The 27,816-nt window shown below is 41.4% G+C and overlaps 1 protein-coding gene across 5 annotated transcripts in view; it reads left to right on the forward strand.

Annotated features, from left to right (window-relative positions):
- Nucleotides 1-15,308, forward strand: part of HS3ST5 (heparan sulfate-glucosamine 3-sulfotransferase 5) — a 358,640-nt gene extending 343,332 nt beyond the window's left edge. Inside the window, exons 4-9 of one of the 5 annotated variants that reach the window (XR_008618371.1) lie at nt 5,540-5,603; nt 7,249-8,135; nt 8,665-8,880; nt 9,710-9,843; nt 11,533-11,665; nt 11,777-12,462. The gene's annotated coding sequence lies outside the window, so the exon portion shown is untranslated. Of the gene's footprint in view, nt 1-5,539; nt 5,604-7,248; nt 8,136-8,664; nt 9,844-11,532; nt 11,666-11,776; nt 12,463-15,097 lie in introns of those variants that run through there. The other 4 variants (XR_008618373.1, XR_008618369.1, XR_008618370.1 and 1 more) reach the window with 4 other exon arrangements.
- Nucleotides 15,309-27,816: the final 12,508 nt, after the last annotated feature.

Genomic DNA, 27,816 nt, shown 5'->3' on the forward strand with positions numbered 1-27,816 from the left:
CCATTCTATTTTCAAGATTTTGGATCATCTTAACTATCATTATTCTGAATTCTTTTTCAGGTAGACTGCCTATTTCCTCTTCATTTGTTTGGTTTGGTGGGTTTGTACATTGCTCCTTCATCTGCTGTGTGCTTCTCTGTCTTCTCATTTTGCTTATCTTACTGTGTTTGGGGTCTCCTTTTCGCAGGCTGTAGGTTCGTAGGTCCCTTTGTTTTTGGTGTCTGCCCCCAGTGGCTAAGGTTGGTTCAGTGGGTTGTGTAGGCTTCCTGGTGCAGGGGACTAGTGCCTGTGTTCTGGTGGATGAGGCTGGATCTTGTCTTTCTGGTGGGCAGGTCCGTGTCTGGTGGTTTGTTTTGGGGTGTCTGTGACCTTATTATGATTTTATGCAGCCTCTCTGCTAATGGGTGGGGTGGTGTTCCTGTCTTGCTAGTTGTTTGGCATAGGTTGTCCAGCACTGTAGCTTGCTGGTCGTTGAGTGGAGCTGGGTCTTGGCGTTGAGATGGAGATTTCTGGGAGATTTTTGCCGTTTGATATTACACGGAGCTGGGAGGTCTCTGGTGGACCAGTGTCCTGAACTTGGCTCTCCAACCTCAGAGGCCCAGGCCTGATGCCCGGCCGGAGCACCAAGACACTGTCATCCACACGGCTCAGAATAAAAGGGAGAAACAAAGAAAGAAAGAAAATAAATACATAAAATAAAGTTATTAAAGTATAAAATAAAAAATAATTATTAAAAAGTTTAAAAAATTTAAAAAGTAATAAAAAAAAAGAAAGAGCAACCAAACCAAAAAACAAATCCACCTATGATAACGAGCGCTAAAAACTATACTGAAAAAAAAAAAAAAAACGGACACACAGATCCCTAGGACAGATGGTAAAAGCAAAGCTATACAGACAAAATCACACATAGAAGCATACACATACACACTCACAAAAAGGGAAAAAGGAAAAATATATATATATTGTTGCTCCCGAAGTCCACCTCCTCAATTTGGGATGATTCGTTGTCTATTCAGATATTCCACAGATGCAGGGTACATCAAGTTGATTGTGGAGATTTAATCCGCTGCTCCTGAGGCTGCTGGGAGAGATTTCCCTTTCTCTTCTTTGCTCGCAAAGCTGCCGGGGCTCAGCTTTGGATTTGGCCCCACCTCTGCGTGTAGGTCGCCTGTGGGCGTCTGTTCTTCTCTCAGACAGGACGGGGTTAAAGGAGGATCTGATTCGGGGGCTCTGGCTCACTCAGGCCGGGGGGAGGGAGGGGTACGGATGCGGGGCGAGCCTGCGGCTGCAGAGGCCAGCTTGACGTTGCACCAGCCTGAGGCGCGCCGTGCGTTCTCCTGGGGAAGCTGTCCCTGGATCACAGGACTCTGGCAGTGGCGGGCTGCACAGGCTCCCGGGAGGGGAGGTGTGGAGAGTGACCTGTCCTTGCACAGAGGCTTCTTGGTGGCGGCAGCAGCAGCCTTAGCGTCTCATGCCCGTCTCTGGGGTCCGCGCTGATAGCAACGGCTCGCACCCGTCTCTGGAGCTCCTTTAAGCAGCACTCTTAATCCCCTCTCCTCGCGCACCAGGAAACAAAGAGGGAAGAAAATGTCTCTTGCCTCTTCGGCAGCTGCAGACTTTCCCCGGACTCCCTCCCGGCCAGCTGTGGCGCACTAGCTCCTTCAGGCTGTGTTCACATAGCCAACCCCAGTCCTCTCCCTGGGATCCGACCTCCGAAGCCCGAGCCTCAGCTCCCAGCCCCCGCCCGCCCCGGCGGGTGAGCAGACAAGCCTCTCGGGCTGGTGAGTGCTGGTCGGCACCGGTCTTCTGCCGGAATCTCTCCGCTTTGCCCTCCGCACCCCTGTTGCTGCGCTCTCCTCCGTGGCTCCGAAGCTCCCCACCTCCGCCACCCGCAGTCTCCGCCAACGAAGGGGCTTCCTGGCGTGTGGAAATCTTTCCTCCTTCACGGCTCCCTCCCACTGGTGCAGGTCCCGTCCCTATTCTTTTGTCTCTGTTGTTTCTTTTTTCTTTTGCCCTACCCAGGTACGTGGGGAGTTTCTTGCCTTTTGGGTGGTCTGAGGTCTTCTGCCAGCATTCAGTAGGTGCTGTGTAGGAGTCGTTCCACATGTAGGTGTATTTCTGATGTATTTGTGGGGAGGAAGGTGATCTCCACATCTTACTCTTCCGCCATCTTGAAGCTCCTCTCCAGTTTATTATGTATTGTTTGTAATGAAGCTTACTGGACCCAGAGGGACATTGTGAGGATCACTGTCAAATTTTGTAAAATGCCTTTGGCTTTTCAATGGAAAGGTACTATATATGATAATAAAAGAAATAGCAATCATATTCTTGAAGAACCCTGACACTTAGTTCATCTTTGTCTTAAAAAAATAAGATAGTTCATCTTTAGGTCTTATGGGGATTACTGAATTCAATTTGTTCTGAGAATGCTGAGGCTGATGAAAAAAGATGCTCATTATAAAAGCACTTTCTCCAGTTCCTGTTCTGTTCAATATGTGTTGCTCTTAACTTGGTTTATACTGAAGAGTTGAGCATCATTTGTAAATGTACAATGCTACTATTTGGAATCTGAACCTTATAAAAATTTTACAGTGATATAGGAAGAACTTTTTAAAAATAAGGCATCAAAAACTTTGCACATGTGCTCACCTAGCACTCATGTACTTATGCAGTTATATATACATACATGAGAGAGAGAGAGAGAGAGACAAAGCAAGAAAAGGAGCTATGGAGTAAGACTCAAGAATAATGCTATGATCATACCTATCTATATATGGGTTGTGCTTGTCTTGCTTTACAAATCACCTTTGAATACCTTATTTGCTTTGGTTCTCACTAGAAACCTTGGAGCTAGGTGGGAAGATGAGGCTTGTCTAGCTCTCTGGTCCTGGGCACTATAAGATTCAAAGGCAATCAGACTTTCCAGAGGACAACAGAGCTTGGGGGGTGAGAAGGCAAGTATATCAACAGTTTCCCGATGGAGACAAAGGGAGAGACCCCATGGAAGCCCAGAAAGCCACTGAACCTGAACAGCAGTGTTCCTTATCAGGTCCCAAAGGAGATTTCCAATTGCTTTTCCTTTAACCTTGCAAACATCTAGGTTTGGATGAGGAGAAGGACGCATTGGGACGCAGTGAGATCTGAAGTGGGTGTGTCATTTGGATCATTTCTTTCTAGGCACTTTTCAGGAGCCAGCAGAGACTGAGACAGTAACACAAGCCACAGAGCTAAAAGTGAGGAGTCTTGCAAAATTCAAGATTCATGCCAAAGCTCCTGTAGTCAGGTCTCTATGACTCATATCCGATGTGCCATTAATCCTCTATAAACAAAACAAACCATTTTGATCAAATCACAACCCAGAATCAAGTGAATATCTCCAGAGAAGCTGCCCTAAGCTTGCCTCTGCAGATACTCTGATCAGTTCCTGCCTCGTATGAAACAATCACTCTTTTCTAGCTTTTTTTTGTATTCTCACTTTTCAAAAATTCCAGGCTATCTCAAATGTGGCAGCCTAGCAACTTTCTCCCTATAGAAAACTTCACCTTGTCATTCTGCCATTTCTAAATCTAATTTAGAATTGCTTTTCTGGTTTTTACAACTCATCGGTTTGTTCCTCCCTCCCTTCCCAAATTCATTTCTCCTTCTCTTCACCAATCTGTCACCTTCAGCTCCACCCCCTCACTCCACTTCTTGGCTTTTCAGACAGTTACTATTGAATGAGAACATTGAAAATCTCATTTATCACTTTTGAGAAGTCTCAGAGGAGCATACTGCAACGCTTCCCTCACACCCAAGAGAGAGGAAGAGAGGGAAAGCGCAACACCTAGAAATGAATCTTTAAAGGGGGAGTATCCCTAAATAGAGCGAAATAATAAATGGGTGCTGCTGTGCTTTCTTACAAAACAAAACAAAACTCACAGTGGAACTTTCTTTTTGTAGATGAGCTATTATTAAAGGGCTTGATTCTGGAGAAATTCCACAAATTGCTAAATTCCCTTTAAAAAATAAAATCCATGTTGTTCAAACCACTGCAACAAATCTGCAACTGAAACAGCTGCAAAGACAAAGCCCCACTCTCACTTGGAAGTAACACTACCCTGGTCCATGCTACACCACCTCACAGACTTGGCAATCCAAACATCTGTTCTAAGGCACACTTGTAGTACTGCTTCCACTCACATTCCTTCCTTCCACAGACTTGACAGATGGATGAATTCCTAATGGCCCCAGGCTACATTCACAGGGTTGCAACAGCTACCTCCTTCTTAGCAAACACTGCTTTCCCCTCCAGGTAGCAAAACTGAGATACCAGTAGAGGGATGTACAGTGACATAAATTGGGGATCTAGGCTCAAACCCCCAACTTTTCCCGCTGGCAGGAACACCAGACGGTGGTGTCTGCATCCTGCCATGCTCATATTCTATGAGTGACAATAGGCAATGAAGCACAATGGAAAAGAGAGAGATATGCCCACAGGGTCCTTCCCAATGGTGGCCAAGTGTTTTGTTTGAACCACCTTGTGGCTGATGGAGATGGAATTGCAAGCTCCCTGGAAGACTGCCTGCCACCCTGTTAGGATCTTTGCCGATCGATCATCACCAAGGTTCTTATGTCTTCGGAACGCGATGAAAAATAAGTCTCGTAAAGGAAGGTGGTATAAACTGGGAAATGCAGGCTACTTTGTCAGAATCATGTGGATGGATGTTTTCTGCTAGCGGGCTTCCATGTCACTCTATAACAGGAAGGAAAAGAGATGAAACTCCTAACAAAAAAAAAAAAACCCATGAAAACTGCTGCCAGAGAAAAGAATTTTTACCACCATGTCATGCAGACTGGGGTCTCCACTTACAGATGGTGATTAACATAGACTAGGGACTAAACTGTGTTGACATATACAGACCAGAAGTCTCTATGTCCTTATGTGGACTCTATTTGGTCTTCTTTCCTCATGCTCTTTTCTTATGCTCTCATTTTCCAGTTTTGCTTTCTGCTCTAAGTTGGCATAAGATTTAGGTTTCTAAGGGTGTCAGGTTGTGAGTGTGAAAAACGATTCCATTCTAACTTATTTTTGTGTCTAAAATGTAATGTAGAATGACGTAGGTGTATGTCATCTTTGAAAGAGGCTGTGAAGAATATTCTTCTCGTGAAGCATCTACTTCCTGTAGCTTTGTGGCCTCTGATATGACAATAGAAGGTGATCCATTTCTATTTTCATTAAAATTTATTCACAGTCTTGGCACGTCCCTTTTTGTAATCTGCCAATATCCTTGTCTTTTCCACTATCACAACCACTGACAAAACATTTATTTCTTAAAAGGTTGCATGCTGTTCAGTTTACAGGTTCTCAAATAATGAATTTGTTCTCTACACCACCTTTTCCCCTCTTGCCAGCTACTGTCGCGTCTCATATTTGGCTCTTCATACGTATCCCCAATTCTAACATTTCATTTGCTTTCTTCCCTCTCTTCTTTCCTCACTAATTCTCTGGAGGAGATGAGATTCTCTCACTGTTATTGCTATTTTCTTTTTTCTTCTAAAGACTGGAAGAGTGAGTGGAGCTGAAATATATGGAAAGTGACGACCAGTTCTATAAATATCAAGAGGTGAGTAATAAGTGGAAGCTGGTCCAGGAATCCTAATTCCTAGGTTGTGGTCTGTTTGTTGTGAACCACGTAAGACATGGGCAAGATTCAAAATCCAGTGCCTTTAATTATTTTCTGGAGCTGAAATCAGATCGGGTTTCTGGGTTGTAAATTTATGACAAAGTTATTTCATCCATGATGATAAGCAATTTCTAAACCTTACTACTGAGTAAGAAGTTTTTAATAGATTTCTGTAAATGCTACAAAAATAAAACTCCAAGAAGAAAGGTACTTTACTTTGCTTAATAAGATATAGCTGTCATTATTTTAATCTGAAAAAGAAATAAATTGACATCTTAGCTTGATGGTATTTCTCTCTAAGCACGAAAGGATAAGAAAGCCCCACTGGCATAGGACCCAGCTGCCACTGACCTCCTTTTTTTGGGTCTGAATCAGTGGCTCGAGAGGCTGCTAAAAACCTGCTTCTGTATAGCTTAGTGGTGGTGATTTTTTGTTTTGTTTAAGATGAGATTTGAAATGGTTGCCCCCTTTTAAGAAAAAGAGGGTGTCCTCGTAAAGTGTAGATGAAGGACCGAATCCTGGGCTTGGAGGGAGGGGGGTGGAGCCCACAGGAGCCCACAGCCCCTCTCTCTGGCAGGCAGCAGGCAGGCGGGAAGCCAGCAGTTAGAAGTAGCAGGCTGAGGACGACCTCAGCTGGGAGGGAGAGTCTCTCCAGTGGAGAGCTGAGGTGCAGGGCTCTTAAAACTATTGTTACCTTTACTGAAAGAGCGGAGGGCAGGGCTTCCCAGACACTGGTGAGCAGATGAATCAGGTCAACTGCTTACAAATTCAGATCCCCAATCTCACCTCCAGAGTCTTGGGGCCTGGGACTCTTTATTTTAAATCATCAACACGGGTGATTCTGATGCAGCTGTGCCAGGAACCACACTTTAAAAATCCCTGGCCAGAGTGCAGCATCTCTGACTATAAAATACAAACAGTATGATGATTATGCGGGTGGTAGGACTATTTCTCTTAGAGACTGTGCTTTCTTTTAGCCCTTAAAAAAACCTTACCCATGAAATTAAATTATTTAGGGACTATTTAATTAAGACACTTCCGGGGCTTCCCTGGTGGCGCAGTGGTTGCGCGTCCGCCTGCCGATGCAGGGGAACTGGGTTCGTGCCCCGGTCCGGGAGGATCCCGCATGCCGCGGAGCGGCTGGGCCCGTGAGCCATGGCCGCTGAGCCTGCGCGTCCGGAGCCTGTGCTCCGCAACGGGAGAGGCCACGACAGGGGGAGGCCACATACCAAAAAAAAAAAAAAAAAAAAAAAAAAAAAAAAGACACTTCCATCTTCTGATATTCTGACATCTTGTCAGACAATGTATCCCAATCTGGGACATTCTAAATGTGATTCTCATGTATTGTACACCACAAGGAATATAGCCAATAGTTTGTAATAACTATAAGTGCAGTATAATCTTTAAAAATTGTGAATCACTATATTGTACACCTGTAACTTATATAATATTGTTCATCAACTCTACTTCAATATAAAAACACCTAAAAGAGAAAAATAAATACATAAATATGATCCTCATTTTAGAAAGAACTATGATCTTTGCTGTTAACAGTTATTTATATTTGTTGCTATTTTGTTCTTAGAAAATAAAAGTCACATGAAGAGGGACACTCAAGTCCTACGTCTCTCAGTCCCTCAGAAATAAAATAATCCTGGCTATCACCGATCCTAAGCTATGCCAAGCCTGCCTGGGAGCCACTTGTTGGAATGCCTGCGCGGGGCCTTGAAGGAATAATTGTTCTCAAAAAAGGCCAGCTGGGGGCTTCCCTGGTGGCGCAGTGGTTGAGAGTCCGCCTGCCGATGCAGGGGACACGGGTTCGTGCCCCCGTCCGGGAAGATCCCACATGCCGCGGAGCGGCTGGGCCCATAAGCCATGGACGCTGGGCCTGCGCGCGTCCGGAGCCTGTGCTCCGCAACGGGAGAGGCCACAACAGTGAGAGGCCCGCGTACCGCAAAAAAAAAAAAAAAGAAAAGAAAAAGGCCAGCTGTTTACATTGCCATTTCCCACAGGGGTTCTGCTGCTCAGGAAGGCCGCGCTCTGCTGGTCCTTTATTGGCATCCATCCTATCCGTTGCTGCATCATGGGCCACAGAATGTCTGTGTGAAGACGGTTTTCACCACAGCACAAAAGCACCATCTTACGATCACATTTTTGCAATCTGATGGAGGATTTGAGTGGCACAAGATTCAATAACTGCCAGAGGCAAGTGCAGTAAACCTAGAGAAATAAATCAAAAGGAAAAGAAGGGTCGTGGGGGAGTGACTTTAATCACATGCATTAAGATTGGTAACATTTCTTAGTTCTTCTTGGTAGGATTCTCAGTCTTTGTCTGAGAAAGACAGTGCTTACGGCCTTCCCCCTGGGAATTCATATTCTGCTATTGTCTGCAGGTCAAGGTGAAAGTCAGCGTTGAAAGAACCAGCCATAAATCTAATAAGTGGCAAAGAAACAGACGGTTTTTATGGAAAAGTAAGTTCTTTTAGATAGACTGCAAAAATGTGCTTACCTTAAATCACCAGTTACAGGGTAATATACGAGCTATGCAAGAAGACTACTGAATTTTAGGCCTCTTTTCAGAAATACAAGAGTTTGTTTGTTTGTTGTTTTTTTTTCAAAGCTCTAAACTGAATCATCAGTACATTATCATATCGTTGAGAGGTTTAAGCAAACCGGAGCCTTATACCTTGGTTATGTAAGCATTAGAAAGTCGGCTACAGGATCTCATTGGGTCTTCCTGGCAGGATTTTCAACACTGATGTCTTATGCTGCATCTCCATCCGCTGCCCACACCCTCTGTAGCAATGGTAGAGCTGAGGCAATTGGTGGGTAGGGAGAGAAGGAGTGAGACAAATAAGAGGCAGCAGACACGGAGGAAATGGGTGTTTTCCTCTTGGTAATCAGAGAACTTGATGTGCACAACTTCACACATTTCTTATGGTTGCCATAGACACTGACCCGGGGCTGATATTCTCTTTTATCTTTAAATCCTCTCCTTAAGCACAGGCAGACTGTACAACAATGACAAGACTAACCCTGTTTACTGAGCACTGGCTAGGAAAAGTTGGACAGCATTGATTTCAAAGGTGAGGTGGTCTGAAACGTGCAACGAGGAGTTTAAGCCCCATGGTTTCTGGACTGTGGGAAAAAGAGCAGCCTCTTCCAGAGATTACAGGAGAATTCGACCTGGAAGGAATAGGAGAAGATGGAATTTAAGGTGAGAAGGTTGAGAGTGTAAGAAGGCTAATTAGGTACCGGTTACGGTAACACTAGACACAATGCTTAAACAGATAAGCCCCAAATTTTCAGTGGCTCGTTCTCTCATAGCCAGGTTAACAGTCCAGAGCAGATATTCTGCACTGGCTACACCTTTCTCTATACAGGAGCTCAGAGACCTAAGCTCCTTCCATCTTATGACTCTGCCAACCCCTAAGGCTGAAGACGCTTTCCCATTCAAACAGGCGTAAGGGAGGGAGCAGGGAAGGCAGAGATTCTTTTCAAAAGCACTTTTGGGAAGTGACATAAATCTCCTCCTCATTCCATTGGTGAGAACTAGTCACGTGGCCACATCTGGATGCAGGAAGGACTAGAGGATGCAGTCCCAGCCGGGCAGCAGCCTCCCGTGACATCTCTACCCTACGAAGGGAAGCTGAGTGTTGGGGAGCAGCTGGCCTTTTGCTTCTCGTGCCACTGCTACAGGAGCTTCTTAGCCTTCTCTTACAAATATTGGTGCTCTTCACAGTGCTGTCCCAGGCCTCCTCTCTTCTCACTTTGCACATTCTTCCCCAGTGATCTCATCCTCATGGCTTTGATTGATTTTCAGCTATCTGCTGCTGACTCCCAGATCTCCATCTCCAGCTACTCACTCACAACTCAAAACCCCTCAGGGCTCTCATAACTCTGAGGTTAATTTGCACTGTAACTACAGTTATCCCTTTACCCTTCTGCCTGTATCCCCCTGCTTTTCCTGAAGAACTAGAGCCCTGGCTCAAAAATGATGACTGAGCATCTAATCATCACTGTAATCAATCTCATTATATTACCAGGGTTTTTAAAGCTGTGGATCACGACCCATTATTGGGACTAGAATTAATTGGGGGAGTTACAACTAGTTTTCTCAAGAATGGAACATGGAATACAATGGAATAGAAATAGCCCAATGCTTGTCTCCCTGGTAAAAGTAAGTATTGCTTTAAGATTTTTTGTTTTCAGTGTGTGTGCACTGGGTCATAATAAAAATTTTATTTTTTTTACTGTGGGTCATTGACAAAAGTTGAATACTTACTGGATTAGACCACTATCTCTTCCAGAGCACCCCCAATCAAACTGTAAGAGGAAGGATTCAGGAATTATATTACCTGGGTTCAATCACAAGCTCCAGTGCTTATTAGCTGTGTTTTCTTGGACAAATTACTTAACCTCTCTACTTCTCAATTTTCTCATCTGTTAAATGAGTGTAAAAATGGTACCTCCTTATGGACCTATTGTGAAGATTAAATGAATTAATACAGTATTGCTTGACATGGGTGAGTGCTTTCCAAGCATTAACTATTCTTAAACAATGAAATATATACTCTATTAAAGATACCAAATTTTGGAAGTACATGATGGATATCCACATATAGGCGTACTGTATATAATGTGGAAGTAGACAAATTCATCAGATTGTTTCACCTTTTTCATGATGTGACAAATACAGAAAATGATAGTGTTCTTTGGAACCATGGGGGTAAAGGGAACAGGCCACTCTGGCTGGAGGTGACTAACCAGATGTGACAGTGGCTTCTGGACAGGAATAAATGACAGTTTTAAGGCCTAAAGGAGTCAATATCTCTACATTTGACGCATTCTTAGCTCAAGATGAGAAACTCTAGACTCTCAACCAATAGGCGCAGTCTTTCCCAAGGTCAGTTACCAGTTCAGGGTGGGCCTGTAACCAAGGCTAGCCAAGGAGACTGGTGAGAAGGATTTACACTCCACTGTGCCTTTCTGTCTCCTACTGGATGAGAAAAAGGAAGCCCATTGCCCAAGTCGATGCCAGCCTTAGGATGGGGTTGACTCTGTGATGGCAGAAAAAGTGATCTAAGGAAGCTCGTCTCCAACAAAGTAGATGAGCTGCTGAATCAACCAACCCTGAAGCCTATCTTATTCTAGATTCTCTGTTAGGGGGATAATAAATGTTATTATTGTTTAAGCCATTTTGAGTGAGGATTTCAATTACATTCAGCCCAAAGTATCTAACTGATTCAGTGTCTTATTCTATTTTATAGATTTTTCAACACTATAACTTATAGAATAATACTGTACCATGAAATAGAAAGTATTACAAACAACTTTAGCAATCAGTGTTATGGGCCACAGAACACAAACAATCACAAGTGTTTAAATTTGGAGTTTCGAGTTCTGAGATTTTTGATAACCCTTCCATGGCAAAGGTTTCTGCTAACTAGAGACTGTTTAATCCATTGCACCTCATTTAGATTTTCCTGCATTTTGGTGGATTTGATGCACTTTCATAAATCTGGATAATTTCAGGATTTAAACTGCTGGAAGCCACAGTGCCACCATTCTGTGCAATTGCTTCTTTGGGTGGCCTGTGGGGAACTCTGTCACGCAATTTCCATATCTGTGTAAAAAGACTTAAGTTCATGGAACTCAATACCTGTGAGGACACAAGAACCCCATGCCTTCTAGATGGCCCATGACTGATTGTGCTTCCTCTTACCAGCTTGAAGGTGTCAAAAGCTTACAGCTGCTGCAGATAGGAAAGGCTAGGGCAGGCACATGGAGCATCTTCTTAAGCTGCTCATTGCTCTCCCAGCTCTTCTTCTGGCTGCTGCCTGACATCATCTTCTAAATGTATTGGCAGAAATGGAAGACGCATCCATGGAGTGAGCAGCCTGGGAACTCCTGAGAACTCCCTTTACAGTCGCCATTGCAAAGCCTCTCACATGTGACAGAGGATGAGAGATAGGTTCCAGCTCCTGCACCTGCCTCAGCAGGTAAGTGTGTGGCAGAGGGGAGGAATGGACCCTCACAGAACCCTGAAGAGTGGTTGGAACAGTAATAAAGCAGTTTTTGAAGCAGAGTTCACACTGTCTCTACATTTTTAGGCAGCTTTGGATGACAAATAGCGGCAAACACACATCTTCAGCCCTGCAATCACTTAAGAGGAATTCCTTCCCTCTTCTCTGCCACTTGAAGCAGCCCATCTGGAAGCAGCCCACCAAAGCATGAGCAGGGCTCACTGGAATGGCTAGCTCATCCTTACTCCTCCTATCGCTTTGTTTGTTTATGTTTTTCATGGTAGAAACATTAAGGAGCTGACGAGTTTTGACTACTGACCACTGGACTCTACTTACCCATTAACTAGATTATGCACCACTCCTGACTTAGTGCTTTGAATTTAGCATACACAGAACGACTTCCCTTGGGGAAGGGTGACTGGGACAGGATGGGTTCTGGGGGACTCCCTCATGAGGATCTCTGAATTCCCATCACTTGAAGGTCTAGAGAGCCTGATCTTCCACCAGTCCCAAGGCTACTTCCAATTCCTGTCCCTGGAGTGTGTGATGCTTCTTTGAGAAAAAAGTGTTAAAGTATTTTATAGCAAAGAAATGGCCTTTTGCACAGTTAATAGCAGTTTCAGTCCCTAGATATAAAGCCATCATATTATTTGAGTTTGCCACCCTTCGTTTTGTAAAACTTAATGGGATTACTTATACAAAAATAAAGCTAGTAACCATCCATTGTTTTCAGAGATTAGTTTGAGGTTACCTTAAATCTGTGACAGATACTACAACCTAGAATTTTAAGGATTGTAGAGAACAATAAACGTTGATTGTAGAGTTAGTCAGACCCTTCCCTCAAAACAAAAACAGAAACAAAAACAAAAAACAAACAACATAAAAGGAAAAGTTTTCATTAGAAGGAAAAAGGAAATTTAGGTGGTGGCCCTCTTATGGGATGATTTAATATTGAAGAATCAATCACCAGCAGTGCTTTTCTAGGCCATAGTGTCCTTGGTAATTTGTATGGAGCAAATAATCTGTGTAGAGTTAAAGGAAATAGATTGCGTGCACAGTTGGGAGTAAACTGAGAGGAGAAGCTTGTTCTGGGTATAGCGTATGGCTGATGCTGAAGCCTTTGCTCACCCAGCACCGAGAGGACCCAGTGGCAGCAACGGCAGCAAAGGGGCTGTTTCACTGGCCATTAGACTTCCTCACACTGGTGGCTATGGCCCTTCTGGATGAAGTACCCTCAGTGTACTTAAACTCATCATAATGCGGATCCTAGAAAGATCAAAGGATAAGGGGAATAGGAGTCCCTTCAAAACATCCTTTTTTTCCTTAAGCCCATGAATTGAAACATGCTCATATTACAAGCATGTGTAATGGAGATACACATTAGTGTACATGGTACTGTTTATTTTCCACTTAACCGAGATATAACTGGTGTACAACAAACTGCATATATTTAAAGTACACAGTTTGATGAACTTTGACCTGTGTCTACTGTGAAATCACTATCACAATGCAGATGAAGAACATATCCATCACTTCCAAAAGTTTCCTCTTGTCCCTTTGTAATCTTTCCCGCTCTTCTGCTCCCCCCCAGTGCTTCTTTCATCTCCAGGCAACCATCCATCTGCTTTCTGCCACTATAGATCAGTTGGCATTTTCTAGAATTTTATATACATGCAGTTATACAGTATGTATTTATTTTTGTCTGTCTTCTTTCACTCATCATAATTATTTTGAGATTCATTCATGGTACTTCATATATCAATAGTTCATTACATTTTTTTTTTTTTTTTTTGTGGTACGCGGGCCTCTCACTGCTGTGGCCTCTCCCATTGCGGAGCACAGGCTCTGGACGCACAGGCTCAGTGGCCATGGCTCACGGGCCCAGCCGCTCCGCGGCATGTGGGATCTTCCCAGAACAGGGCACAAACCCGTGTCCCCTGCATCGGCAGGCGGACTCTCAACCACTGTGCCATCAGGGAAGCCCAGTTCATTACATTTTTAATGCAGAATGGTACTCCATTGCATGGACACCCTACAATTTGTTTATTCATTTACTTGTTAATGGACACTTGGCTTGTTTCAAGTTTTGGGCTATTAAAAATTAAGCCCTTATGAACATTCATGTACAAATCTTTGTATGAACATATTCTTTCATTTCTCTTGGATAAACACTTAGGTGTGGAATGGCTGGATCATATGATAGATATATGTTTAACTTTTTAAAGAAACTGCCAAATTGTTTTCCAAAGTGATTGTATCATTTTACATTCTCACCAGTGGTGTATGAGAATCCCAAATGCCCCACATCTTTGCTAACACTTGGTATAGACAGTCTTTTTTATTTTAGCAATTCTAATGGGTGTGTAGTGGTATCTTATTGTGATTTTGATGTATGTTTCCTTAAAGGCTAATAAGGTTGATCATCTTGCTATGTGCTTGACCCCTGTATATGTTCACAGGTGAAGTGTCTGTTTAGCTCCTTTGCCCATTTGTAATATACATATATGTATAATATTCTCTAATTAAAAATAGATTTTTTGGCTAAATCATACTAGATCAATATATTGAGGCGGATTACTATTTCCTCCAGATTCTCTTCCCCACAACTACTAAATACCTTACAAATAAGATATTTGAAAAGTCTCAGCCCATTCAGGGAGTAGAACATAGAGACTAGAGCCTGACTCCAAAAGTTTCCCCTGCCTTAGAAATCTTACAGTATGGAATTTAGATGTCTTAGAGCAGGGGAGTGGAAGAAGCCAATTGCTAGAATGCCCAGATCCTAGGACCAGAGTATAAAAATGGCATCGAAAGGGAACTGAAGAACAAGGAGGTTGTAAAGTCAACCACTGTTTGTAAGTGGTTCTGGGACAGAGGGCAAGATGAGGATGTTTTTTGGGCTGCGTTCTCTTCTTTGCCAACATGGCTTACAGGAATGTGCCACCTTTCAGCTGGATATCTGTGCTGGAGGCAGCAAAGAGTCACGCGAAAAGACTGGGCTGCCAACAAATCCACTGGATGTTAAGGCCAGAGCTCTTCTGAGAATTCCAATCTTAAGAGGGTTCACAGAGGTCTACAATTAAATAGAGTGGGCCCACAGAGTTGGAGGGGTGATATAGCTGTGAGAAAAGGGCTATGATTTAATAAGCATGGTGGCGCCCAGGGTGGCACACAGCATTTTTCAAAAATGGCTGCCAACACTTTCAATCCCTAGTGTTTTTCTTAAATGTGACTTTGACATTCCACCCATCAAGCAGTGAGCTCTATATCCCCTTGCCTTGAGTTGGGGTACACTTTTGTAACTGCCTCATCCAAGAAAGTGCTGTAGAAGTGAAGTTATGTGACTTCTGAGGCAAGGTCACCAAAAATGTCATGTTCTTTCACTTTGTTATCTTGGCATGTTCTTAGAACTCAGCCACTATGCTGCAAGAAACACTAAGCAAACCCGTGGAGCGTCTCAAAGTATCTCCCCTCAAATAACTTACTATTTACAAAGGGAAGAATAAAAAACTATACAGTGGAGACACCTGTGGACACCATCTGAACCAAGTGATCAAAGTTAACATGACCAGTGATGAGGAAAATGAATATCATGCGTCTCCTGATATGATATACTAAGAAGGACACACCATCACTGCAGTGGCATATCTGTAAAAATGGAATCTAATAATGAGAAACATCAGATAAACACAAAGAGAAAGGGATTCTACAAAATAACTGGCCTGTACTCTGCAAAAATGGCAAGATCAAGAAAGACAGAGAGGGACTTCCCTGGTGGCGCAGTGGTTAAGAATCCGCCTGCCAATGCAGGGGACACGGGTTCGAGCCCTGGTCTGGGAAGATCCCATATGCTGCGAAGCAACTAAAACTGTGCGCCAACTACTGAGCCTATGCTCTAGAGCCCGTGCTCCACAACAAGAGAAGCCACCACAATGAGAAACCCGTGCACCACAACGAAGAGTAGCCTCCGCTCGCCGCAACTAGAGAAAGCCCACATGCAGCAACGAAGACCCAACGCGGCCAAAAATAAATAAATAAATAAATAAATTAATTAATTAAAAAAAAAAAAGACAGAGAAAGACTGAGGAACTCTTACAGATTAAAGGCGACTAAAGAGACATCACAGCTAAATGCAACACATGATCCTGGATTAGATCTTAAACTGGGGGTGAAAATAGCCATAAAAATATCATTGGGATAGTTGAGAAATGTTAACATAGACTCTGGATTAGATAATAGTATTCTACAAATATTATATCTCTTAATTCTTATAATGCTACTCTGCTTATGTAAGCGAATGTCTTAGTTCTCAGGAAATACACACTGAAATGTTTTCAACCTACTTTTAAATGGTACAGGAAAAAAGAAGTGTATGTGAATAATTGGCAAATCTGGCAAAACAGTATACAGAAGTTTCTAGTACTATCCTTGTAACTATTCTGAAAGTTAAAAGTTATGTCAAAGTAAATAGCTCTCCCTAACCCCCTAAAAGAAGAGAGGGACCTAAGCGTTCATGGGATAGGGCTGGTTTGGGCAATCTTCTTGCTCCTAGAAGATTCTCTGAATCCAGCAATGCTCATAGGCTGGTTGTGCTTTGGGAAGCAATGAGCGATCCTCAGAAAATGGGAATACAGTACAGAGGGATGCCCTGGATTCTGGACAGGGGCTTGGACCAGCAAGTGTTGCTTTGCAGTAGAGGGTGGTCAGTCCATGCAAACTTTTCCATGACACTTTGTGGCAATAATGAGCTATTGCAGACTTCAGTGCCATCTATTTGCCAGGATTAACCTTTGAACTTGGTCATCTCTCAGAGTTCTTGGACGATTTGGGAGGAAAGATGTTAAGAGGGGACACTATACTTCCTGTTAAATATGGCATGGTGAGTTTTCAAACTAGAAAGTAGAAAAATAAGAGATGTAACAGTATTTGTACCCTGAGTTTATAAAGTGATGCCAATCCTACTTCCTTAGCTTTATACGCTCCTGCACAACAATTGTGTCAAAAACGATGCAAGTGCTAAGAGAAGATGGTGAAAATACAACCAGGTAACTTCTCACAAAAGGTAAAAGTGCAACTGCCAAACAGAATTACGTAATAGTCTTTTGCAGACTATGTGTTCATAAAAAGCTATGAATAATTTGTATTTTTATAATTGAAACCATATTTTCATTGCATATGAGAAGCATTTAAAAGATTATAGAATAACATCTTGAAATGTGAGAACATACAAACTTTTTAGTTCTTTAATCCAAATTTTCAGTGTCTAAAACAAACATCTTTCCTTAAAGTGCAATATTCCTGCAAAGTTGGATGTTTAGATAGGTAGAGGCTAGTGATAAATCATGTAAGCTTAAGAGCAAAAATCCTATGTTTTAAATTAATGAACCACATGATAGGAAATATAGGAAAAAAATGTATATGTAGATACTAAAATAAATTTCTTCATGTATTATCAAGGCTGTTATGGTTATAAGTGACAGAGATCCAAATCAACTAGTTTAAGCAAAAAAATGGGAATTTATTGGCTTCTATTACTCGGGAGTCCAAAGGTAGTTGTAACTTTCAGGCATGGCTAGATACAGAGGTTCAAATCTTTCCTATCTATCTATCTATCATCCATCCATCCCTCCAGCTATCTATCTGCCTATCTACCTAAACATCAATCATTTTTCATTTTCTACTTCCCTCTATATTTCTCCCAGTTGCTCTTTGTACAAACAGCCTTCTCCTTAAGGCCAGGGAAGACAGCCAAGGGCAGATAAAATAAGTCTCTTAATTTGCTTTATCAGCCATGTCTGGGGGAATACTCTGGTCCAGTTTGGATCACAAGCACATGCCTGGGATGGGAGAAGGGAGGCAAGGTGATTAACAACCCTTCCAGGATCATGATCCAAGGTGGCGGGGTAGGGGCAGAATAGGACGTTACAGGTGCAGTTCACCTAAAGAACCAGAAGAGAGAAGGAAAAACTGGTAGACAGACAAAAACCATAGCTACAATTTTCCCCTGTGCTTCATAAAGGCACAGTTTTATGATATAATTCTAATGAACCTAAACATAGATAACTATACATCAAAAGCTTTTTAACGTAAATATTGGACAAATATTTAAAGAAAACACTGTTTTATAAGAGCTAAAGATTTTTATTTAATCTAGTAGAGGTTCAGTTAAACAAATCTTATGTTATTCATGAAATGGTTTTGAATATATATAGAAATTTAAAAACTGTATGTATTTATAAAGCAGTATATAAACACTAAGTCTCTCTTTTCATCTTATAATGGATTTTCTTACCTGCTTACATAGATACATATGCATTTAAAAAATAGGGAATGGGGCTTCCCTGGTGGCACACTGGTTAAGACTCCAAGCTCGTGCAGGGGGCCTGGGTTCAATCCCTGACCAGGGAACTAGATCCCACACGCATGCCGCAACTAAGGAGCCTGCCTGCCGCCACTAAGACCCAGCGCAACCAAATAAATAAGTAAAATAAATAAAAAATAAAAAGTAGGGAAGTATATACAATAGAATGTTGCCAAGGGATATTTCAAGCTGGAAAGAAATGGATGATAGATGATTTTTAAAAATTTTGGCCTATTTATAGTTTTTATTTTCCTATAAAATAAAACTCAAATTCTATATAAAATTTTATGCATTAAATGTTACTTGCGAGTAACCTAGTCAGTTTCACAATGGTGGCAACAGGCAGGTGTCGGCCCCACTAACTTACCTAGTTAACTAAATGATTTGGTCAATAAGAAAAATTGGGCCAAAAGCCTCAGTGGATTGCAATGACCTGCAGGAAAATATTTAGATACCAAGTATTGATAATGTTTCCCAATGTGTGGGTCTTGGGTCACCTATATCAGAATCATTTTTGAGGAGTTTGCTAAAATACAGATTCCCTGGTCTTATTCCAGACTTTCTGATTCAGAACTTTAGGCAGTGGGCCAAAGAACTGGCATTTTCAGTAAGTCCCCCAGGGGATTTTTATGCACACTGAAGCGTGAGAACACCTGTTTCAGAGATCATAAGGAACAGTGTGAGAAGAAAGTGACTGCACTGCCAATAAGGGAACACTGTACACCCCAGTGCTTCTATGTTCCCACTATCATCAACTGCACAGTTCTTTTGTCTAACATTTCACCTATGAACATTAATCAGAAAATTATACAGTTGTCATCAAACATTCTTTGATTTGAAAAGTAGAATCATTTTACTACATTTTTTCCCAGTAGAACACGTTCCAAATTTTTAGGGATCAAAATTCATAAAATCTTCAAAAATTCACATTATAGAAACGATTCTAGGATCATATCTATGTTGTTAGCAAAGTAGTATTGAAAGTATAGATAGTCCTGAAAGAAACAGAAAAGGAAAGGAAGGAGGGAGGAAGATGGGAGAAGGAAGGAAAGAAAAATTCATTAGCATTTTGCTAGGCACCAATTAAGTATTATGCTTAGGACAAGCACTTTTATAATCAGAAAACTCCATCAAGGTTATTTTCTAAATGATTTAAAATATAATTTTATTACACCAAAGTTGAATTTGCAGATTAACTTTTAGGGAATCTACAATTTTAGGTGTTTCTTATTATCCTAAAACTTTAGTAGAATGATAATTAAATGAAGAAATAAAAGTAAGTTGAATAATTAAGACTGCTTCAACTCTACCTAGTCAATGAGTATACATAAGTAATGTAATGGAAAGCAGTGAGTAATAAGGGAAGTAATTTAATGGAAAAGTTTTGTTTAATAGAGTAAAATGAGTTAAGCTAAATTCTGGTAAATCTTTATTATGAATATACTGAATAATTTTCCACTGGGAGTAGCAAAATTCTTTATTGGCTGCTATAAGTAGTTTTAAAGTACAGGGATACCACGGAGACATTGCGGGTTTGGTTCCAGACCACCATGCCAAAGCGAGTCACACGAAGTTTTCTGGTTTCCCAGTACGTACAAAAGTTATGTTTATGCTATACTGTAGTCTATTAAATGTACAATAGGATTATGTCTAAAGAAACAATGTAAATACCTTAATTTAAAAATACTTTATTGCTAAACAATGTTAACCATCATCTGAACCTTTCTGCAAGTCACAGTAGTAACATCGAAGACCACCAATCACAGACCATAATAATAAATATTATAATAATGAACAAGTTTGAAATATTGCAAGAAGTAACAAAATGTAACAAAGAGACACGAAGTGAGCAAATGCTGTTTGGAAAAAATGATGCCAATAGACTTGCTCCGTGCAGGGTTGCCACAAACCTTCAATTCGTAAATAACGCAGTTATCTGCAAAGCACAATAAAGCAAAGCACAATAAAATGTCTGTATTTGGAAATACAGTGTAGAGGGAAACTCAGCAAAATGTATGTTAAATTACCCATTCAGTTATTTTTTGCTATAATTCTACAGTTTCCTAATAGCTTAAAGAAAGCTTTACTATAGGAGAGCTGTTGTGCACCAGATTTCAGTTATGCAGCACACAGCTTATTCTTAGGGACATAGTACTCATTCTATTGTATTCTACTATGATTGTATTAGTCAGGGTTCTGCAGAGAAACAGAACCAATAAGACGTGTGTAGCTATCGAAAGAGATTTATTTTAAGGAATTAGCTACTGTAAATATGGAGGCTAGTACGTCCAAAATCTGCAGGGTGGGTCAGCAGGCTGGAGACCCAGGAAGGTTCAATATTGTAGTTCAAGTCTGAAGGCCATCCACTGGCAGAATTCCTTCTTGCTCAGGAGGAGGTCAGTCTTATGTTCTATTCAGGCCTTCAACTGAATAGTCAGCCTGCCTTAGTCAATCTACAGATTCAATTGTTAATCCCACCTAGAAACACCCTCACAGAAACATTCAGAATGATATTTAACCCAATATCTAGGCACCCTGTGGCCCAATTAAGTTGACACATTAAATTAACCACCACACAGAAACACCCAGAATAATGTTTAACCCAATATCTGGGCACACTGTGGCCCAGCCAACTTGACACATAAAATTAACCATCACAGTGACCTAAATTGGATGTGATGTCTATGAGATTAACAGTAATTTTTCTTTACTTTTTACAGAAATGGTTCATTTTCCAGTTGAATATTTTATAATAAAAATTAAGGTTTTCAAGTTACTTTATGAAAAGAAAGATGAGCCTGTATATCAGTATAATAACATAGAAGAACCATCAAAGTTAATTATATGTCATTTGTATCAAGAGGCTAAGCTCTGAGGTGGACATTTCTTGGCTGACCAGCATTTTGACTCTCTTCTTACGTTTGGGCAGTCTTCCACCAGCTTATTTTGATAGCAGCCAAGCCCCCATCTCCCACCAAAAACACCAGACATGTGCTCCCATGAATTCCTGATGACTGGAGCATAAGACATATGCTTGGATGCTCCAACGCCCAGTACTTTTATCCTGAAGTGAACACACAGAGAAAGGAGGGACAATCTGTGACTCCGGTGTGACCAGTGGTAGCTGATTCCAGGGTCTGGAGCTGGGGGTGGGGATGCTGGTGCTATCAATGACAGTTTTCAGTGCCAATGAGGAAGCAACATCATAACCAGACCTATCAAGTGAAATATTTAGCTGTGCTCTGTCTTACATTGGTTGATTCCTGTCAATTTCCCAAGCCCGTACCTCTGGCTTTCCCATCAGCTTTGTGAGCAACCTGTACCCTTCTAATACATTCCTTTTATGCTTATGGTAACCAGAATCGGCAACCAAGAACGCTGACTAGTGTAGCACTCTTGTCTAGGAAGTTTCAAGGGAAGTTCTTTTGATATAGTTTATAAAGTCGTTATAGCATAAGTGGGGCTATTTTGATATGTTACAAAGCCTGGATTAATTTTAGGACATAACTTGTGTACATTTATATTAGTCATCCAAAATCCAAAGAGAAATAAGACAAGTTTCGCTCTTATTATGGGTTGAATTGTGTCCCTCCAAAAGTCATATGTTGAAGCCCTAACCCCCAGGACCTCTGAGTGTGACCGTACTTGGAGACAGGGCCTGTAAAGAGGTGATTAAGTTTAAATGGGGTTCTTAGGGTGGTCTTAATCCAATATGACTTGTGTCCTTATAAGAACAGGAGATTAGGACACAGACAACACAAAGGGATGACCTGGTGAGGACACAGTAAGAGGGAGCCATCTGCAAGCCAAAGAGAAAGTCCTCAGAAGAAACCAAACCTGCCAACACCTTAATTTTGAACTTCTAGCCTCCAGAATTGTGAGAAAATACATTTTTATGATTTAAGCCACCTAGTCTATGGTATTTTGTTATGGCAGCCCTAGTGAAATAACACACGTTTGCGAGGATCTTAAAACTTTGTAAAGGGTGATAAATACGAATAAGCATAAGAAAAAACTATAGATGCTAAGATATAAATTAAATAGAGGATGGTGGAGGGTAAGCATGAAGAGTTAGGGAAGAGGGTTAGGAAAATGCTATATGGCTTTAGATATTATTTGTCTTATTTTTAAACATGATCTTTTATTGACCCTAATTAGTTCAAGTACTAGTTGTTTAAGCTTAAGAAGAAAATGAAAATGTTTGGCTAATTAACCTACAATCACAAAAGAAATGCAGTAAAGGCAAACTATAAAGCAACTGATGGAGAAAAAAAAATTCAAGCCTTAACATCTTATTTTTAAAGTTTTTCCTGAAAGATGCTTTCGAACATACTAATATATTAACCACTGTACACATTTATTATGTGAACAGATAGAATATACAACTAATATCAAACTATTCCCACAAAGCAAGGTGGCTAACTTATACCAGGACAGCAACTAACCATCCTGTGAAAAAGACTGCTACTAGCACGACTAAGCCAGGGTCCACGGTGAAGAGTGTAATTCTTTAGAAAATGATGAAACTTTGTTATAGAAAAAAAGTTATAGCAGCAGCAAAGCACGCAGCCCCTATGATTGTGTGCACCGAGATGGAAGTCGTTATATTAAGGAAGGTGTGGTAATCTCTCCGGGCACCACAATGGAAAATTTGGATGAAAAAGAAAACAGGGTCATATGTCAGTTGTATATCAATACAACTGGAAAAAAGAAAACAAGGTCAGTTAGAAGAGAAAAAGAGAAGGCGAAGAAAACCTCAGTTGACATAATCTAACCTCCCCTGCTGCTGAGTAATATCTAGTCCGGATTATCAGCGTTCTCTGTACAAGCTCATGAAGATACTGAATCTGGTACAATTTGTGATTCTATTCGAGTGCTTTTGATTAATACCTCCACCTTTTTTGTATTAACATTACCACAAATGGGATAGGATACGAGAGCATATCCAGTTTTATTTGCTAACTACCAATCTGATGGAGTTTTCCAATTAAACCCATCCAAAGCTAATGTGCAGTTTCCTGGGAATTTTTACATTTTTTTCCTCTATGATCAGAAAGAAGAATCTAGGATTCATCTCGAGTTGGATGTAACATATCTACAGGCTCACAGTATAAGGAAAAATTTCTCACTGGTAACAATGTTTTGGCGTTATATGGTTACGAACTGTGAAGCATTTGAGATTTTATTCCTTCTTGCAATGTAACAAATTAACCTGTTACAGTTTCATGGACTCTGGCTGAAGTCAAGAGATTCCTGGATCAGAGACAAAGTACTTTACTGTTCACAGCACAGGGAGTGGCATAAGCATCAACATATTTGTGTTAGTTGCTCTTTCCCCCAAGCCCCACGGGGGAATATGTGATGGACCCAGATGACATCTGTACACCGAGTGGGTTGCACTGCAAAAGAGGAACTAAAGACCAAGAGTCCAGGCTTCTTGAGCAAGCAGCAGCAAGCCAGTCTCCCTTACCCTGAGAGCAGGCAGTTACACGATAGCCATGATATGGTCACCTTGACCTACTTAGTTGTCTGTGTGACCAGCCACAGAAACTGGTCAGTGTCAGGAAACGGAGGAGCCCCACAATCTGGCATACTCAGCAAGGATATGCAAGGACACTCAGAGCTACGGCAGACGTGCCTCTTCTAACAATCCACTCCACACGTTCTTGGCAGAACTGAAATGTTTACATGGCTATGTGATTCTGTTGACCACTATGATTAATCTGACAAAGGTGTCATTCAATTTGTCTCATACAGCATTTAATTAAGGCACTGTCACCAATAGCCGAACAGCAGGGTGAGGCCAATATGCAGTAGTGACTTCAGTCGTGGCCCCCAGGTTCCTGAAATCCCATAAAGCATCAGGGTCTACCTTATAACTGTTATATCTTCCTGCTGTTTTGAACCTTTTATTAATATATAATGTCCTTCTTTGTCTCTTGTCATCTTTTTTGTTTTCTTTTTTTGTCTTGATTTTGTTTTTTCGGCCATGCCATGCGTGGCATGTGGGATCTTAGTTCCCCTACCAGGGATCGAACCTGTGCCCCGGCCCCTGCATTGGAAGCACGGAGTCTTAACCAGTGGACCGTCAGGGAAGTCCCCATAAGGGTCTACCTTAGAAAGCCAGCAGCTTTCTCCTTAAGGCTCTGATTTGACCTTTCTACTCGGTCTGAGGCATTAATCCAGGTACATCAGGATTTATTAGGGATAGTTCAGAATCTGCCATCTAGGGCAATTCCATCATCTATAACAACTCTGGCCAGTGAGTTGAGGCAGACCTGACTGCCTTCTAAGGATCGGATGGCATCACTGATCACTTTAGCTAAACTCAGGGATACATATCTTACCACTTTTTCTGATTAATTGACTCACATCATTGGGACTACCAATCACAGAGGGCGCATAAATGAGTCCGTTATCCCTCTGGGAAGTCCTTCCAAGTAACTAAGGATGGCCCTGTTCCAGAGAGAACTCCATAATCATCTGAGTCTCTTATGACCACGCCTGGGGTACAAATTATTGTGATCTTGGAAGTAGAAAAATTAATGTGTGGCTTCCACACAAGAAGTACAGTCCTGGGGGTGAACAGGGTGTCCCTTGAAAGAAAGTGTTGCTTATAATTATTGGGGCTCCCCAGTGGAACCAACATAAGTGTGAGATCCCAGATGGACAGTGCCTCCAACATGGTGAAGAAGTTCCAACACCTGGGGAAAAGTTATAACAACCAGGACACTGTTCACACATCTGTCTTTAAACCTACTTTCTGGTATTCATCCCGAAACCTCCTCCTCACTTGTTCCTCATTAATAGGCAATACAGTAGAGGGCCATTTAATTCCCAGGTGACCATACAATCTGGCTGATATGTTTGCTACCAATTCCCATGGACTTTCCTCAAATTCTGTTGGTTGATAAGGCCTTCATCTTTCCTTTTTCAGAAAGCTATGTCTCTCTCAGCATCCAAGCCTCATCACCAAAAACTGTTAAGAAATGGGAAGGATCTGAGATTTTACCCTATTTGCAAGCTAACAGCTAGCCAACACAATTTCACAGATGCTAGTATAAGACACAAAAACCTCTGTTAAAGATAAAGGATAAGTTATTATTCATGACCATAGCAGTGACCAGTGCATCGATATTATTTTTTCGTGATGCTGCCCTGAGGCCCCAGTTCCTACAGGCCATGAGGAAGAGGCCCAGATGATACCTACACTTGCAGTGGATTGCATTAAGGAGAGGAACCCTGAATTTAGGGAACCTGAATCTTTTGTAATGGGTAGTAAGCATGCCCATCCTTTGCTCCAGGGGGAGTCATCGTCTCTACCTTCCAGAGCTGTTCACTATACAAACATCCTTGAATGGATTGTTCAGAACAAAAGGCATTCAGTACCCCTGCTCTCAAGATATTCAGAAACCCATTGAGAGCTGTTTCCTAACAGAAATCCATAGTTTCTTAGTAGAAATTACCAGAAACCACTAACTTCTAATTCATGTTTTGCATGAGCTATTGTATTCAGCTGTGTATAACAAAATCCTGACTACAGTGGTTTAACCAAATATTGTTTGTTTTGTTTGCCTTTTTCCCTGCATGTAACCAGCAGTCCAGAGGTGGGCAGTCCAGGTCTGGTACAAAATAAATGAGTTTTTCAAGGACCAGCTCCCTATTCTCCTGCTCTACCATCCTCACCGTTTGGCTTTCCACTTGATGGGTGGAGTAACAGCATACTCCACCCCCATTTGTATAGCTCTAGTGCTCCGATTATCAGATTTGAAGGAAAGCTGAAAAAACTGAGATATGAAAGAGGAAGAATTAAGATACAAATGTAGAGTGATTAGGCGATACTAGCAAGTAGATTTCCGTAGAAACAGTGTGGGTGTAGAATTTTACTAGAAAATTTGTGCAAGTAGATGGATTGGATCAAAGTAATACTATGTTTTGAGGTTCATGGGCAAAGTAATAATTAACAAGTTAACAGAGGTGACTGGAAAGGTTTAATGTAACTGAATAATTTAGTAGATAAGCTATAACTCAAAAATATTTTTAATGAAAACGGGCGATTTTAAATTTTATCCCGCAAATACACAGTTCAAATAGCATTATAATATTTCATTGTTTTGGTACTACTGTTTAGATTTATGAGCTACAGTTTACAGTACTGTGTAAAAACAGGCACCATGCTTCCGAGGAGATCAGAATTCAGCTTGAGGCTGTTTTAGTTTGTGATAACACCCTAGTGTTAGTCACTATACTTTACCTTCTGTATTACCTTATGGAATTGCTACATAGAATTTAATACCAAGAAATCTAAATTTCCTTAGAGTAGAAACAAGCTTATATGAATAATTTTAGAGCAACCAAAATTAAACTGTCTGCTACAGTTGATAGCAAGGTTTAATTTTCAGCATAAGCTGAGGCAATCAGTTTTTAAATAGTCATGTTTCTAAATAATCCATTTATGTTTAACAGATCATTTAATTGAATAATCTCAAAGCACTAAACATCTTCAAGATTGAAAAAAATAAGTCCATGTAGACAGAGCAGGAACTAAAGAAAAATAGTTTAAGAATAAAGACAATCCTCAATTATGCATTCTATGAATTATCCATGCATTCAGTTTGTTTCCTTCTACTGATAATTGTCTAAAACTCCCCTTTTTCTAATGGTAAAAGGTTCGATAGAGACGAGTTTGCATATGGAAATGAACTTGTCAACAGGTTTCAATAACTGATTCCAGGTTTAGCTCTAATGATCTAAAGTTCACTACAGATGTTTAGGCACATAATTCTCATGACCATAATTATCATTGGACAAGACTCCTTCTCCAATACCAGTTTCTAGGGCTAAAATAATTTGCTTGGTTGATTTTAAATCATTAAATAATCAGGTGGAGATCAAGATGGCCGAACAGAAGGACATGGAGCTCACCTCCTCCCAAAAATACACCAAAATTCTGTGGAATAATCCTCACAGAATACCTACTGAATGCTGGCAGATCTCATACAATCCAAATTGCAAGAAAGATCTTTATGTAACCAGGTAGGATGAAAGAAAAGAAAGGAATCGGGGTGGACCTGCGCCCCTGGGAGGGAGCTGTGAAAGACGAAAGGTTCCCTCACCCTGGGAACCCCCTTCAACAGCTGGGAGATCAGCTGAACTGAAAAGGAGCTTCAGAGGCTCAGAGGAGAGAGCAGCAGCTGGATTGTAGCGGGCAGAAGAGAGAGAGAACAGCACAGAGGGTCCTGGCCATCTCCATGCACTCCCTAGCCTAAGAACACCTCTGCTGGTGTGCGTGGGGGCTGGGTGCTGAAACTCAGGCTTCAGCAGACAGGCCTGGGAGAGGACTGGGGTTGGCCTTGTGGAGACAGCCTGCAGGGGTGGAGTGTGGTCTGAGCTGCAATCGGGGTGGGGGGGTACACAGGACCTAGCCCAGGTCTGCCATAGAAGCCCCATTAATTGGAAGAATTTATATTGTTAAAATGGCCATACTACCCAAAGCAATCTACAAATTTAATGCACTCTCTATCAAATTACCCATGACATTTTTCACAGAACTAGAACAAATAATACTAAAATTTATATGGAATCAAAGAAACAAAAACCCCCCTAGAATTGCCAAAGTAATCCTGAGGAAAAAGAATATAAAGCTGGAGGCATAACCCTCCCAGACTTCAGACAATACTACAAATCTACAGTAATCAAAACAGCATGGTATGGGCTTCCCTGGTGGCGCAGTGGTTGCGCGTCCGCCTGCCGATGCAGGGGAACC

The sequence above is a fragment of the Physeter macrocephalus genome, chromosome 10 (assembly GCF_002837175.3).
Source record: "Physeter macrocephalus isolate SW-GA chromosome 10, ASM283717v5, whole genome shotgun sequence".
NCBI classification, from domain to species: domain Eukaryota; kingdom Metazoa; phylum Chordata; class Mammalia; order Artiodactyla; family Physeteridae; genus Physeter; species Physeter macrocephalus.